Here is a 15860-nt window from a genome sequence, read left to right as displayed (position 1 = left end):
TCCTTCCTTCCGTCCGCGCGTCCGTCCGAGCGGCGGCGCCCGGCCGGCTCCCTTAAGCGGAGGCGCCTCCCGTCGCCTCCTCCCCCTCGCCGGTCCCTCCCTCTCAGCTCGCTCCGGCGAAGTTTGCACGTCAAGCCCCCGGAGTGGAGCCAGGGCGAAGTCGGAAACGCAGCCACCTATGGAGGAGCCGGCCGGCCGGCCCCTGGGTATCACGGAGTATCGCAGCCAGGGCCAGGGCAGAGAAGCTCGTGCAGGGAAAAGCACTTGACTCTAGTCTCGCGGGCGGCCGCACAGTTGTCAAAAAGCATGAATGGGACGCCGCCACAGCGGACGCCCGGCACGTAGGGAACCACAGACCAGTATGGAAATACCGCCCAGGTATTGGCCCAGGTGTCAGCCCCTCGTGCACGCGATCGAGCCCACGTGTGTGCCCCAGTGCTCACAAGTGGAGGTCACGGTTTGCGCTCGGGGGACTTGGAATTTCTCATCTAACAAAAAAGAGACCACGAAATCAGTGTAATAGAGAGTACAGGAGAGGAAACCGAGGCGATCTTTATCCGTTTACATGTTCAGAGTCACTACCTCAAATTTCTGTATTTTTCCTTCCGTTGCTCCTGGAATTGATTCATTCATCCCCAAAATAAAAAATCTTACCATTTAAAAATCGCATTCAGTTTTAACTTAAGCGATTAGCCTCTCTCTCTTTATTGTCTTGGGCAGGGTGAGAACACACAGCTTGGGGGAAGGTACAGAATTCCTAGAAAACATGTTTGAAAGGCACTGTTTTCCATCAGTGTTTGTTCACTAAATTAAGGGCATTAGTGCACAGAACTTTACACCCCTCCTCAGCCTGCACACACACCCCTTCTTCTTAAGTGGTAGGCTAAAGATGGTAAAATAAAAGTTTACTTAATGAGCTGAAGCATAGGAAACTTGAAACAGTAGCAGACCACACTGAACCCTTGCCCTAAATGTTACTATAATTACTGTTATCTCAAACTGATGTGAAAATCTGAAGCCTGAAACAAAACCAGTGATTCTGATCATCACATTTCATACTGCAGTAATATCAGCACTCCTATAACCTGTTCAGAGCTGCTTGCTTACAGGTGTTTCTCTGAGTAGGTGGGGGGAGGTGTTTTGTGTTTTTTGGGTATTTTAAATCTCAAAACATCTGGTGTGGCAGAGGAGGCCAACTTCCCCTTGAAAGAAACAAAGTCCAACTTGCAGAAATATAAGAACGTTTGAACAAGAGTAAAAATTAACAAGGAAATGCAGGACTCCAGTGGAAAGGGGTTTAGGTTCAAATTTTAAAATACACAATACATATGAATTTTTTGTTTAGACAGATTTAGAACTATTTTTTTTAAGTGAAATTGCAATGCAAACAAGTTCATTAAGTGAAACTATGGATGCTTCCAGTCCTTATCAAAATACAATTGGCCCTCTGTATCCTCTGGCTCAGCATCCACAGACTGAACAACATAGGTTGGAAGTACTTTTTCTTTAAAACAAAGCGAACAAAGAAACTGACCCTGTACTGAATATGTACATTTTTTTCTTGTCATTATTCTATAACTACAGGCTAACAACTATTTTCATAGCATTTACATTGTATTAGCCATTATAAACAATCTAGAGATGTTTAAGGTTCATGAGAGGATGTGCCTGGGTAATATGCAAATACAGTGATATTTTATATAAGGGACTTGAGCATCTGCAAAATTTTGGTGACTGGGGTGGGGGATTCTGGAATCAATTCCCTAGGATACTACTGAGGGACAGCTGTAACCAAAAGTAGTAGAAATGATTGGAAGTATTTAACTTAAAATTCATGTCTAAGTTTTAACTTCCTAAATAAGACTATCAAAGAAAAAATGCATGGTCAAAACATAGATCCCCTTGGGCTGGGGTTGTGGCTCATCAGTAAAGCTCACCTAGCCTGCAAGGCCCTGGGTTCAATCCTCAGCACCATATATAAATAAATAAAATAAAGGATTCCCTTGCCAACAAGGGAATATAAACATATTTTTTATAAACATAGCTGGATATCTCCAGTACAGATGTTCAACTTTTCATAATTCTGAATTACTGAAATATATGTATAATTGCATGAAAATATCCAAATTCTGATTCCCTGGATCAAAGGATACAATTTATCAATTACTTTGAATTTTGTAATTCGACATTTAAAATAAACGAGAATTTGAACATAATGGCATTTGGAGCTGCCAGTGAAAAGAAAAGTTGAGGACTACTCAGCCATTTAGTGACCAAAGGGAACTTGCTTGAGTAAAGTTCTTCTGATTCTTGAAAATGCAGGTTGAGAATTAAAATAAGGGGAAGAATGGCAAATGTGAAGTACAATCTCACTTCCTCCAGATATTGCTTGATTTCTTTTACATGTGAAAATATTTCACAGTTTACCAATACAGGACTTCCAGCCAATGAGAATCAAAATAGCAATTTGTAATACTTCAAATTTTACCTTAACTCCTGCTTGATATCTTTTTTTCCTTCAAAGTTTTGATTGGTTTAATAAAGAAGACACAAAAGAGCTTAAAATTTTTAAAAAATCATCTTAACATTATAATAGTTACTAAGGGATCTTAATTATAATAGCAGCTATCAATTGTTGAGCACCTCAATAATTGCTGTAGGTGCCTTATTGCATTATCTCATTATATGCAGTCATGCCAGTTATAAATTGCATTATTTACAATGGACTGATAAGGAAAATGAGGTAGGACTCTAGAGCCAGTCTTGCTATTGCTGGGTACAGATATTAGCTCTTCCATTTATAAGCTGTGTCACCAGGCAGGTTACCTAACTTGCCAGTACCTCAGTTTCATAATCTATAAAATGGAGATAAGGCCAGATATTTCAGGATTACACGAAAAGATTCTTGGTACATAGCTTAACCCAAATACTAAAAATATCAAGTATTTATATATATCAAGATGAGTGATTCAGTTCAATACTTACCTAGGAAATTTGCTACCAAATTGAGGAGGATGTGGGGACAAGAAAATGACAATTAATTCCTGGCATTATCTCCCCACCCTATACTCTTTGCTACAGTCTATGCATTTTTACCATACTGTTTCATCACCCATGAAAAGGCCCTAACTTCTAGAAAAGATAGATATTCATACTTTTGGGTTTCCTAATAGTTGGAATGAATCACCAAGAAAAGTCAAAACTGCAAGCTGATAAAGTACATCTGATTTTCAAATGTTGGCAACAGTTTTAAATTATTCCTTATACAAAGAGCACTGATCATAAACACATGTACAACAGAAATTCAAATACTTAGTTTTTTTCTCCAGACCATAATAAAGAATTTGATGACCTCTTACTTAAATCCTCCAGTCTCCATACCCAGAAATATAAAAGAAAATAGCTCATATAATTGACATTCATTTAATACAGATTATTTTAATGTAGGAGTGTGTCTTGCATGATATAAGTCAGTACTTATGCCAGTGTACTTCTGATGATGTCCTCTAGCCTGGATGAACTTCAGCATCTGCCTGTACCTTTAAACAATATACATTTTATAAGGTTTCAGTAATGGGAACTCAATTTATCTAACAATCCCCATTACTTACCACATATCAGGCACTCTATTAGGCACCAGGGTGAACACAAAATAATAATTTCACTGAGAGTATGAAAAAGCTTAGAAGCAGGCAAAAATTTTAATTCATTGAAATGCTCATGTTAAAAGCTGTCACCACCAATTAGATTGTATGTAGCTTAAGAACTAGGCTGTCAGAAGTGAAATGCTGCCAAATTCTGAGCATTTTATCCCTTCCAAGGATGTATTTAAAATATGGTCTTACTTCACCATCCAAATTTAGGTATGTTCCCAGTAGATGCCAAGGGTAACAAGGTCTCTCTTTACAAAAAGGATTCTTTGCACAGCAGATTCACTTATAAAATGTTTTGTTCAAAGGCTGAACCCATCCAATATGCAATAAATTTTTAAAAATAAGTTTACCTTTCTAGTACCTAAATCTAGTCTAATGTAAAAAGGCTGAAACTTCCCAAAACTTTTCTAAGAAGCAAGACCCCACACAAGCCTTTTTATTTGGGGAAAACCACCAGTCCCAATACAAGATTTTAATAAACTTGACAACCAGTAACTACAGTATATTTATCTGTGTAAATTACAGGGTTGGTAACAGATTCTCCATTATCAACCTCAAAGTAGTGAAGTTATTTGGGTAAAAAGAAACAGACTTACAAAACTAGGAATGTATTAGTTATGGTGGCTTTCTATCTTCCTAAAATTGGCAGTGCCTTTGTTCACAGCCTCTCTAGCTCCTCTGACCACACCTCTCCCTTTCCTTCTTTCTTCTCCAGAGTGAGCCAGGGCGCCATTCTGCATAGGGGTATCACAGGAGGGCCTTTCCTTAGCTGCGCACCCTCTAGTGAGACATCTCATAGCCTGTCATAGATACATGGTATTCCAGCAGAGGGAGAACAGTGTGTGTGTGTGTGTAATAAATTGAGTTCATCAGCTCAGTGGATGGACCTTCTGACAATCAAGTGCAAAATTAGAAATAATAAGGGCACTTGCAACAGTGGAGACTTAAGATAAGGGATGCCCATCTCTTAGAAGATGGTACACATACTCATTCTACACAAATGTGTCATCTTCCAAGCAGTTCATTTTCTTAGTCATATGTGTATAGTTGGGTATGAATTATACTAAAGAAATATCCATCAGTAATAGCAACGTGCTTGGAAAGACAAAAAAAATTTAAATACACATATAAAAAGTAATAAATTATAAAAGGTAATAAATCATGAAGTGTAACCAATTCATAATGCCCAAGTATTGCCAGAGATATAATGCTGACCTATTTTATGGTAAACCTGATTTCAAATCTTGATTAGGACTTAACTTCTTTAGGTTAAGTAATTTTTAAAAAATTGAGAGAAGGGTTTACATTTTAAAAAAGAAATGGAAAAGTTGGACCAACAATCAGCTATAAAAGAAAGCCAACCATATAGTTTTAGTGCGCTACCTTAGATGCAATAAAATGCAAAGATCAGATACACTATGAAAAATAATTTCCTATGTCACCTTTGTACCAACAAAGCTTTCACTAAAACTGACTGTAAATATCACCATTCTTAAAGGTCCAGAAATTAAGAGCATGGGTTCTAGAGCCATCTCCCAGGCTGAATCTCACTTCTACCTCTTACTAGCTCTATTGCTCTGGGGAAATCACTTAACCTCTCTGTGTCTGTTTCTTCATCCATAAAATGAATAAAATAAGAGTATCTACTTTATGAGGAACACTAAAAAAAATTAATAATGCAAAATTACATTGCATTGGGCTGGGGATGTAGCTCAAGCAGTAACATGCTCACCTGGCCTGTGCAGGGCGCTGGGTTCGATCCTCAGCACCACATAAAAATAAAATAAAGATGCTGTGTCCACTGAAAACTAAAAAAAAAAAATTAAAAAATTCTCTCTCTCTTAAAAAAAAATTGCATTGCATCAGCTATCAGCACTATGTCAGTCATTTAGTAAGTGCCAACTCTAATGTGTCCACACTATGCCATCAGATAGTCTTGTTGAAGTGAAATAAATGAAAACTTCTCTCCAGGCATTTAAGGCTCTCTACAGGCTGCCCTCCCCTCAGCTCCACCACATCTATCTGTTGTTCGGTTGTCTCCTGTAGGTACTCTCTGGTCCAACCAAAAGATCCAATCCATAGTTTCCAATATGCTCCCCTCTCCTGCTCTCAACTTCTAAGCCTTTGCTCATAGAGGTCACTCCACCTATAATATGGGTGAAATCCTCCTGACCAATCAAGTCCCCTCTCAAATTCTATTTGTTTAGCAAAATCTCCCTCCCACCAAGCACAGGGGAACCCCACCACTAAATCACATAATGTTATGGACTGGGTCAAGAACACATCTTCTGAAATCAAGGTAGCAATGGGAGCACTTAGTCTCTTAGGAATGAAAAGTTTGGCCTCCTAGTGGGTCACTGGGAACCTGGACCTTACCTCCCAAACCCTAGTATATAGTTTCAGACAGGTCCCCAAGCTGGTTGAAAAACCCCTAAGGCTGAATCCAGGACAAAGGATGCCAGGTACTAGCACAGGGTGGGAGGAATGACATAGAGGTTTCTTCCCTCGTCCTCAGCAAAGTTCCAGCTCTAAGCAAAGACACAGATCCAGGAAACATGGCACCCTGATTTTCCATATACTTTCTTTGCACCCTCATCACGCAACCTGTCTGGATTTGTATTGATTCTCAAAGGGCAGATTGTACCAGATAAACTTGTAATCCTTTTCCATTCCCAAAGGAAAGCCTTCCTTTTCTTAGTAGAGGTAAAAGGGCTATAGAATTACAGATTGAACTATTTTTCAGTAATATGTGTGAATGACTATGAATGAATAGAGTTCCCTGTCCTTTCCTTCCCTTAAGTGTGTACACACACACACATACACACACCACAAAAATAAATTCTCCTAAACTGGGCTGGGGGTGGCAGGGAGGAAAAGGAGGAGGAGGATGAAGAAGAAGAGAAGGAAGAAAATTCTCATATAATGAGAATGACTTTTTAGATGTACTGGTCCCTAAACCTTTCTTCCCAAAAGCAAAAAATTTTTACACTCTCCTGGCCATTCTAGTTTTAAATAGTATCAAAAATGGATCATAATAAAGTTTCTGACCTTTTTCTTTTATAACTCATAATCTCTTTTGGTCAACATAAAATCTTCACGACCCAGAGACCTTATCCTTCTTTCCACTGAATCCCTCACCCCAAATCTGATCTAAGTGAATGAAATTCAGGAGCAGAAAAGGGGAACTAAAAAAAAAATAAAATGCTACAGGTGAAATGTGTCTTTGCAGCTTTCCAAAGCTTCCTGCCTCTCCACTTGAGAAAACAGTTATTCTCAAAAAGACTAAGAATTTTCCAAATAGTTTCTTGGATTGTGGCAGCAGAGTAGCAATCCTAAGTGGGCTAGAATCTGACTTGTTAGGTATTCTTGAAAAACAGAGCCAAATAGATAAATTGTACCTCACTGAAATTAAACTTTTCTTCTTAAAGGACACCATCAAGAAAGTGAAGAGGCCACCCAGAGAACAGAGGATTTTTTTTTTTTTGCAAATCATTTATCTGATAAGAGATTTATCTGATAAGAAAAGAGAAAGACATCTTACATCTCACGTTTTTCTAAGATGAGTAACTCAATTATTAATATTGGTAAAGGATCTCAACAGACATTTTTCCAGAGAAGACAATGTAAATGACCAACAAGAAAATGCAAAGATACTTAAAATCAGCAGTCATTAGGAAAATGCAAATCAAAACTGTAAAACAGGGGCTGGGCTTATTGCCTAGCACCGGTAAGGCACTGGGTTTGATCCCCAGCACCTTATAAAAATAAATAAACAAAATAAAGGTATTGTGTCTATTTACAACTAAAAAGAAATATTAGAAAACAAAGCTGTAAGAGAGAGCCCTTCACACCCATTATGATGGCTGTAGTGAAAAAATGACAAAAGAATAGAAATGTTAAGAGTGTCAGCAGTACATAAAGCAACTGGAACTCTCCTACATTGCAGGGAGACAGTGGGGGGATGTAAAATGGTACAGCTAGTGTGGAAAGCAGTTTAGTAGCCACTTAAAAGTTAAAATTAAAATAACCATGTCATTCAGCAATTCCGCTTCTATGTGTATATTCAGAAGAATTAAAAGCAGGGCTGGGGTGGTGGCTCAGTGGTAGAGAACTTGCCTAGCATGTGTGAGGCCCTGGGTTCCATTCTTGACACCACATATAAATAAGGAAAATAAAAGTCTATTGACAACTAAAAAAAATTTTAAAAAAGAAGAATTAAAAGCCAAGACTCAGACACTTGCATGCAAATGTTCATTAGCCACATTACTGGTAATAGCCAAACTGTAAAAACAACCCAATTGTTCATCAACTGATGTACAGATAAGCAAATTGTATATATTTATACAAGGAATATCTATATCTTTTTAATAACATTCCTTCACTCCATAAAAAGGAACAAAGCACATGATACATGAATAAACCTTGAAATCATGCTTAAGTAAAATAAAGTCAGACAAAAATTATTACACATATTACACAATTTCATTTATATGAATTATCAAGAATAGGCAAATTCCTAGAAACAGAAGACAAATTGTTGATTTCCAGGATCCAGGGGGGAAGGGAATATGAGGAGTCACTGCTTAATGGGAATGGGGTATCCTTTAGGGATGCTAAAAATGTTTTGGACCTAGACAGAGGTGATGGTTGCACATATGTGAACACACTAAAAATCTTTAAAAAGCTGCACACTTTAAGTGCAAACATCTATGATATTTTAACTACATCTCAATAAAACTATTTTTGCAAAGCCAACAGTAAAATGTGAAAAACTTCACAAAGAATTCCAGATTGACCCAATATCCCTGATGAACAAAGATGCAAAAATTCTCAATAAAATTCTGGCAAATTGTATACAAAAACATTAAAAACATAGTGCACACGATAAAGTTTAGTTCATCCCAGAGATGCAACATTGGTTCAACATATGGATATCAATAAACATAATTCATCATATTAATAGACTTAAAAACAAGACTCACATGATCATCTCAGTGGATGCAGAAGAAGCATTTGACAAAACACAGCACCCTTCATGTTCAAAACACTAGAAAAACTAGGGATAGTAGGAACATACCTCAACATTGTAAAAGCTATATATGCTAAACCCAAGGCCAGCATCATTCTAAATGGAGAAAAATTGAAAGCATTCCCTCTAAAAACTGGAACAAGACAAGGATGTCCTCTTTTACCACTTCTATTCAACATCATCTTTGAAACTCTAGCCAGAGCAATTAGAAGAAAGAAATTAAAGGGATACAAATAGATAAAGAAGAACTCAAGCTATCCTTATTTGCTGATGACATGATTCTATATCTAGATGATCCAAAAAAATTCCACCGGAAAACTTCTAGAATTAATAAATGAATTCAGCAAATAGCAGGATATAAAATCAACAACACATAAATCAAATGCATTCCTATACATTAGCGATGAATCCACTGAAAAAGAAATTAGGAAAACTACCCCATTCACAATAGCCTCCAAAAAACAAACAAACAAACAAACAAACAAACAAAAACCTGGGAATCAATCTAACAAAAGAGGTGAAAGATCTCTACAATGAAAACTAAAGAAAGAAATTGAATAAAACCTCAGAAGATGGAAAGATCATCCATGCTCCTGGATAGGCAGAATTAATATTGTCAAATGATGATACTAACAAAAGTGTTATACAGATTTAATGCAATTCCAATTAAAATCCCAATGACATTTTTCATACAATAGAAAAAGCAATCATAAAATTTATTTGAAACAATAAGAGACCCAGAATATCTAAAACAATCCTTAGCAAGAAAAGTAAAACAGGAAGCATCACAATACTAGACCTTAAACTATACTACAGAGCTACAGTGACAAAAACGGCATGCTATTGGCACCAAAATGGACTTGTACACCAGTGGTACAGACTAGAAGACACAGAGACAAAAGCACATAAATACAGTTGTGTCATACCAGACAAAGGTGCCAAAAACATTCACTGGAGAAAAGACAGCCTATTCAACAAATGGTACTGACAAAACTGGAAATCCATATGTAGCAAAATGAAATCAAACCTCTCTCTCTCACACACTGCACAAAAATCAGCTCAAAGTGCATCAAAGACTTAGGCACTAGAACAGAAGACCCTGAACCTAATAGAAGAAAAAATAGGCCCAAATCTTCACCATGTCGGCCTAGGATCTGACTTCCTTAACAAGACTCCTAAAGCGCAAGAAGTAAAATTAAGAATCAATAAATGGGATGGATTCAAATTAAAAAGCTTCTTCTCAGCAAAGGAAAACAATAAAAAATGTAAGGAAAGAGCCTACAAAATAGACCTCTGATAATTAATGCACCTCTGATAATTAATCTCTAGGATACACACAGAACCCAAAAAACTTAACAAACAAAAAAAAAAAATCCAGTCAATAAATGGACTAAGAAACTGGACAGACACTTCACAGAAGAAATACAATCCATCAACAAATATATGAAAAAGTGTTCAACATCTTAGCAATTAGAGAAATGCAATCAAAACTACACTAAGAGTTCATCTCACTACTGTCAGAATGGCAATCACCAAGAATACAGGCAGGGGATGGGGTTGTAGCTCAGTAGTAAAGTGTTCACCTAGCACGTGCAAGGCCCTGGGTTTGATCCTCAGCACCACATAAAAGTAAATAAATAAAATATTTTTTTTAAAAAAAAGAATATGGTCAACAATAATGTTGGCAAGGATGTGGGGAAAAAGGTACACTCATACTTGTTGGTGGGACTGCACATTGGTACAACCACTCTGGAAAGCAGTGTGGAGATTCCTCAGAAAACTGGGAATGGGACCCCATTTGACCCATCTATCCCACTCCTTGGTTTATACCCAAAGGACTTAAAATCAGCACACTACAGTAATGCAGCCACATCAATGTTTATAGCAGTTAAATTTACAATGGCTAAACTGCGGAACCAACCTAGGTGTCCTTCATTAGATGATTGGATAAAGAAAATGTGGTATATGTACTCAATAGAATATTACTCAGCTTTAAAGAACAATGAAATGGCATTTTCCAGTAAATGAGTGCAGCTGGAAAATATGCTAAATGAAATAAGCCAATTCACAAAACCAAAGGCAGAATGGTTCCTCTAATACGCGGATGCTAATTCACAATAAGGAGCATGGGAGGGGCGGGGCCCTCTAGGGAAGAATAGCATTACCTTAGATTAGGTAGAGGGATGTGAAGGGAGGGGAGGGGAGGGGATGTGGGTGTAGGAAAGATAGTAGAATGAAACAGACATATTACTTATGTGTATATGTGACTGCATAACCAACATGATTCTATAACATGTACACTCAGAAAAATGAGAAATTATATCCCATCTATGTGTGATATATCAAAATGCATAAATGCATTCTACTGTCATGTCATGTATAACTAATTAAAACAAATTTAAAAATTTTTAAAAAGAAGGAAAAAAAAAAAAAGAATTCCAGATTGACTTCTCTTGAAAACAGCAGTACGATCAGGTATCACCAGCCACAGCATTCTTCAAGGCAACTGGGGGTGGGAGCTAAAACTGGCCCTGGAATCCATTTCTGCTATTTCCTAATTCTAGGCCTTGGCAGAACACTTTTTTTTTTTTTTTTTTTTTTGTGGTGCTGGGGATTGAACCCAGGGCCTTGTACATGTGAGGCAAGCACTCTACCAACTGAGCTACATCCCCAGCCGGCAGAACACTTTTTGACTCTACCTCAGTTCCTTTGTAAAAGGGAGGACCTTGATAGTATCTACTCCATTAGGTTGTTAGGAGAGCCAAAGAACTCATATGCTTAGGACAGTCAGTGTCTGGCACATAGTGACTGCTCAGCAGCTATTAGTTACTTTTGTATTTTATGCTATCTCAACCTCGAATAAGAGGCATTCTGGCACATTTTGGCTGCATTTTGCTTTTCAACTACAAAAGTTTTTACAAATAAAAGTATGGCATATAACATAGCAATCCACAAGAAAGCAGTAGTAAGACCACAAGATATTAATTTTAAAAATCAGCATGCAGCTGGGTGTAGGCACACGCCTTAATCCCAGCAGTTTAAGAGGCTGAGGCAAGAGGATCACAAGTTCAAAGCCATCTCAGTAACTTAGTGAGATCCTGTTTCAAAATAAAAAGGCCTGAGGATGTGGCTCAGTGGTTAAGTGCCCCTGGGTTCAATCCCTGATACCAGCCCCAAATTAAGGTGCAAAAAATACTATACACATACAAGAAAGCAGCAGTAAGACCACCAAGATATTAATTTTAAAAATCAGCATGCAGCTGAGTGTAGGCACATGCCTGTAATCCCAGCAGCTTAAGAGGCTGAGGGAAGAGGATCACAAGTTCAAAGCCATCTCAGTAACTTACTGAGACCCTGTTTCAAAATAAAAAGGCCTGAGGATGTGGTTCAGTGGTTAAGTACCCCTGGGTTCAATCCCTGGTACCCGCCCCAAATTAAGGTGCAAAAAATATCATACACATAATGTATCCATTTTTGTGAAAAAGTGATGATGATGGTGGTAGTGATCGTAACTGATGATAAGCCTATGCACTGAAAAAGTCCTGATAACTCTCAAAAGAGTTATGAGGAGCAGAGGGTAAAAGAATTAAAGAAACTTTGATTATTTTTTCATTGTAAAGGGGCTTTATAAAATATTTAAATTTTTAACAATATACTTTTATAATCAGCAGTCATATAATTAGGATATTTGATAAAAGAAAAAGAAACCCTAATTTTAATACTTCTGGTCTATTATCACAAAACTCCATCAGGTCAACAGTGGTATCACAGAGACCAGTTCCTTTGCTTTGAAACTAAATTTTCAACTTGTACTTCCAAAGCACCAATCTTTCTTCAGGGCCCAACCTTTTTCCACTCTCATTGACCATAAAAGACTCCACTCTAGCTTAATCAGCTACTTGTAACCAAGATAAGAAAAAAATATATGAAATTTCTTCTGAATACCATTATCTTTCTTTTCTTGGATAAGGTAAAATTCAATAAAATAAAATTCAACATTTTAACCATTTTAAAGTTGCAATTTAATGACATTTTAGTATATTCATGATATGGTACAACCAACCCATTATATAGATCCAGAACATTTTCCCTACCCCAGAAAGAACTCCATTCTGTGAAACAGTCACTCTTCAATCTCCCAACTCATATTCTCTAGGAAATCACATCTGCTTTCTGTCTCTGAATTTGCACCTATTACAGGTATTTCATACAAACAAAATCATATAATATGTGGCCTTTTGTGTCTGGCTTCCTTCATTTCGTATGTTTTCAAGGTTTATCTATGCTGGAGTTATGTTATCAGTCTTTCACTTCTTTTTATGGCTGAATAATACAGAAGACCCCTCTTTAGTCATAGTTTCACTTTCTGCAGTTTCAACTTTAGTCTGAAAATATTAAATAGAAAATTCTAGAAACAATTCATAAATATAAACTGTTCACTGTTCTGAGTATATGATGAAGTCTTCAGTTATCTTGCTCTGACCTGGCCAGCATGTGAATAATCCTTTTGTCCAGTGTATCCACATAGTATATGCTACTGGCCTGGAAGTCACTTATAGGCTGTCTCAGTTATCACAGTGTTGCAGTTATTGTGTTCAAATAACCCTCACACAGTAGTCTAACAATATTTCACAATGCCTGATATTCATCTTACCTCATCTCACCAGGTAGGCAATTGTATCATATCATCACAAGAAGCAGGTTGAGTACAGTATAATAAGCAGTTTTGAGAAGTAGGGAGACCATATTTGCTTAAGTTTTATTACCATCTTATTATTTTTTATTTTATTATTATTGTTAATTTCTTTTAAAAAATATTTTCTTAGATGTAGATTGACCTTTATTTTATTCATTTATTTATATGTGATGCTGAGAATCGAACCCACATGCTAGGCAAGCGTTCTACCACTGAGTCTCAATCCCAGTCCCATTGTTAATTTCTTATTATACGTAATTCATAAATTAAGCTTTATCACAGGTCTGTATGTATAAGAAAAAACATAGTATTTATAAAAGTTTGGTATTATTTGTGGTTTCTAGCATCCACTGGAGTCTTGGAACACATCCCCTCTGGATAAAGTAGGGAATTGCTCTATTCCACTATGCTCTATCCCACAGTTTGTTGATCAGTTGATGGACATTTGGATTGTTTCCACCTTCTGGCTATTGTGAATAGTCACTTTCCTTGGTCTCCTGCACTGATCAAAAAGCAAGCTTTCATTTCGTGTAAAATCAACTGTTTTCTTTTCCAATTTAGTCTGAACCAAAGTCTTCACCTTCCTCTGAATTACATCACCAATTCTATAGCTGACGTAGCAGACAATAAGCACATAACAGAATCTCACAGCCTTATTTAGGTTGATTCAAACTTTGTTATTTTCTTAAAATAGTAATTTCAGTCCAGATTTCATTTCCCTTAAAATTTTTGGAGATCCGGCAAAATTGTCATCTCTTGCCTGGGTTATTATCATAGCCACAATTTAACTGGTCTCCCCATTTTTGCCTTGTCCCCTACAGCCTATCTTACTATAATGGCCTCAGTGATTTTATTAAAACAGAAGTCAAATCAAGTCACCCTTCTTAGAATCTTCCAATGATATCCCACATCTCTCAGAATAAATGCCAAAGCCTGTTCAATGGTCACTAAGGCCACATACCCTGGGCCCTATTACCTGTCTGCCTTCATTTCCTACCCTTTTCTCCCAACTCACCACTCAGATCTGGCCCCCTCCTTTCTGTGGCTTGCAGAGCCGATGCAGGCATCTGCTTTTAGTCTCTGCACAGTCCATTCGCCCTTCCCCAGAGAGCTCAACTTTAATGCTCAAATCTCACCTTCTCGAAGTCCTACCACGATCACTCCCATTTAAAACTTCAAGTCCCATCTCTCATCAGTGTTCCTAATTTTCCTTACCCTGTTTTTGTTTTTTGCTAATTATTATCATATAATAAATATATAATGCATTTATTTGTGTCTGCTCTCTACTGTCTGTTTCTCTCATTAAAAAGTATGGCCATTATTGAAAACAATATGGAGGTTCCTCAGAAAATCAAAAATAGAACCATATAACCTGGCATGAGCACTACTGAGTATATACACAAAGGAAATGACATCATACTGAAGACAGGCCTTCATACTCATGTTCATTACAGCTTTATTCACAACAAGTTAGGGAATTAAGCTGAGTGTTCATCAGGGGAATAATGGGTAAGGAAATGGTAGTTTATGCACACAATGAAATATTATTTAGCCTTAAAAAAAGAAGGAAATCCTGTCACTTATGAGAACATGGATGAACCTGGAGGACACAGACTAAGTAAAATATGGCACTCAGAAAGACAGACACAGGATCATCTCACTTATATGTGGAATGTAGAAGAGTTTGAACCACCAGTGGCTGGAGGTGGAGAGGGAGATGCTGGGAAAATGAGACAAAAATCTCAATTAAATAAAAGGGATTTTTTTCTTCTTTAAAGTGACTCTAGTTAATAATGGATCCTTAAAAACTTCTAAGACCAGAGGTCTTAAAAGTTCTTATCACAAAAAAGTGATTAGGTATGTGGGGTCATGTATCTGTTAATTAGTTGAGTTTAGCCATTTCACACATATACATATTTCAAAACAATATGCTACACATGATAAATATAAATTTTTTATTTTTTTGCAATGCTAGGGATTGAATCCAGGGGCCTCACACATGCTAAGAAAGTACTCTACCACTGAGCCACATCCCCAGCCCAGACACATATGATTTTCATTTGTTGATACCAAAAAGATAAGTGCTAATTCAATGGGAGGGACCTTTATCCCCTTGATTTGCTCATTTAGCTCCAGCATCCAGAAAGGAACACAGCATGTAAGTTGGTTGGTGTTCAATTTGGGACTTATTGGGCCACAATCAGTACTGAGAAGGGGCTGCTACTTCAGACTGGTCATGAACTTGTCAATTTCTCACTGTTCCACCCAGCCCATTTGATTCCCCTTCCTGTCAGGTCCTGCAGACTTTTTGGTTTGTAATTCTTGTTCTTTCCCTGCCACTTGTCATTCATGTCCTGGTATCACATTAATCTCCATTGCTATAATATTCAAAAAAGCATGTCATAATTATAGTTCATGGAAATCACCTCCTATTCTCCTTTTTCTCCTGGGGAAAATCTGTTTGAACACGGTAGAATCTCAG

The sequence above is a fragment of the Marmota marmota genome, unplaced genomic scaffold (genome assembly GCF_001458135.2).
Source record: "Marmota marmota marmota unplaced genomic scaffold, marMar, whole genome shotgun sequence".
Classification (NCBI taxonomy): Eukaryota; Metazoa; Chordata; class Mammalia; order Rodentia; family Sciuridae; genus Marmota; species Marmota marmota.
Note: the sequence above shows the minus strand (reverse complement) of the source record.